Below are 2,200 nucleotides of genomic sequence, written 5' to 3'. Positions count from 1 at the left end.
GGGGCGGCGGCTCCCCCTGGGGCGTTCAGGTTGCCCAGCGAGGGGCGAGCGGGAACCCCCTTCCGTGGCCCGCTTTGCAACTGAGCAGCCACAAACTTGAGAAAGCAGTCCCGCTGGTTTGGGTGACAGCGCACCCCACGGGCATCCCGCCTTTGTTCCCACGGGAGTTTGTCCCGACCCTTCTGGAAAGCACTTTGAGATTGGACCTCGGAGAATGGAGGTCGCCCCCGTGAGTGCGCAGCCTGCTCGCGCGATGGATTTATTCTATTCGGGGCTGAGCGGTCCTCGGCGCCGCTCCGTGCGGTTTTCCACCTGCAGCGCCCGCCCGGGAGATCCCTTCGCGCGCCCGCGCTGCGGGCTAGAGTGCCCCCTCCTTTCACCAGGGAAACTTGGTCCCGCGGTGACCCCCAAGAGACCGCATCTTGATACAGGTCATTTACGAGCCAAGATAAGGCCGGGAGGCGGGATTGGCTGAGCGTGCGGCTGATATACTGGAGCATTTTCTTGCAGGGTTTTCCTTTCCAAACCGGCGGTGGGAGCTTTTGTGTTGATGAATGGGGCGCGTCTGCGCGGCCAGAGTTTTGAGGGCTGGAATGGGGAAAGTTTCTGGTTTGAGCGTCTTAAACTTCTCTCAAGTTGTCGGACAGTTTACGTTTTTACAGATACAGAGGCAGAGAAAGAGAGGGATAGAATAAAAACAGTAAAAGGGGAAGAGGAGAGAGAAGACAAGCAAGTAGAGAGGATAATGGGGAGAAGGAGAGAGAGAGCTTGAAGATGCGGAGAGGGAAAGAGGGAAAGAGGGAGAAGGAGGGAGGGAGGGAGGGAGAGAGAGAGAGAGAGAGAGAGAGAGAGAGAGAGAGAGAAAACACATCAGAGATGAATGGAATGGAAAGGGCGAGGAGGAGGCTGGGGAACCCGCGAGCTCTCTCCTTGGCTTTGCGTTGCTAGGTAGCAGCCAGGAGCCGCGTGTGACCGACCACCAGACAGACAGCGGACGCTGCTGCCTCCACGGGAACTAATCTGTCTGTGGGGATGCGAGAGACCCCTCTCCCCATTTCCCCTCATGTTCCTTCTCGTTGGACAACTTAATTGACCTACAATGAAAATGAAACCCCTATTGTAGGATTAGCCAAAGCAATAAATTGATTTTCCTGGATCACGTATTGGCGGTTGATGGATGGGGAGTGTGGAAGCCCCCATTTGTGGTGGAGAGGGGGGGGCTTGTGGATGGGCCGTGACATGCATTCAGATGGTTAATCTGCTCCCCCCCCCCTCACTTCTTAGCGTAAGCTCCTTAGAGAGAATCAACTAAGTAATTATACAGCAACTCCTAGCAGTGCCCGTTTCAGACTTCCTGGGAAGAAGACTGGAAAGGCGAGCAAATCCCACCGGTCTTGTAAAAATCTTTGGAAAGGGAGGAGAGGCAGGAAGAGACTGTTAATAATTCTTACTTTGAACACAGGGAGGATTTATTATTATTGTAGAGGGATTGCACCCTCTCAGAGGCACTTAGGGTTATATAGATCCCATGTCCTAAATATAGTACTTATTATATATACTACTGTATCCAGTAGTTCCATTTCTTTCATTTGTGACAGATTTCTTTGTCTCTGAATTTTGGCTGCTTCACTGTGTTTGTTTCTATGTATTAGAGCTTCTCTATGTCTCCTGGAATTGGTAGTATTAGGTGTCCTGTAGGGCCCAGTGGCTCAGCCTCCCCAGTCATCTGAGCTGGGCACTCTAGGTGCACCTCTGTGTCTTGCTATAGTTGAGTCTTGATTGCTGTTGGCATCACTGGGAGGAATCGACCTCCAGGCCAATTGGCTGTGAGGACCAGCTGCAACTACAGTGGAAGAGCAGCTGTGCAGGAGACACCCCTATCGAGCAGGACTTGCTTCATTGGGGCTTTAGTGCTCACTGAGTCTGCCCCTTGAGTGGGTCGCTGGTGGATGTGTAGAGTTGTAATCTGGTATGGTCTGAAGCTGTCCGCTTGGTGAATCTCCTTAAAAAAAAAATTGAATGAGTCACCTGTCCCAGGCCTAAGAGGAAAACTATGATAGATTAATGCAGCCATGCATCATGTGCTCTTAGCTTGGTCCAGAACTTATACTGTGACAATGCTCCAACTCTCAAAGACTACACTTCCAGATCCACTTTTCAAAATCTTTGGCCATCAAAGCCAATTTCTGAAGATTTCTGC

The sequence above is a fragment of the Myotis brandtii genome, unplaced genomic scaffold (genome assembly GCF_000412655.1).
Source record: "Myotis brandtii unplaced genomic scaffold, ASM41265v1 scaffold112, whole genome shotgun sequence".
NCBI lineage: Eukaryota > Metazoa > Chordata > Mammalia > Chiroptera > Vespertilionidae > Myotis > Myotis brandtii.
This window is presented reverse-complemented; position numbering follows the sequence as displayed.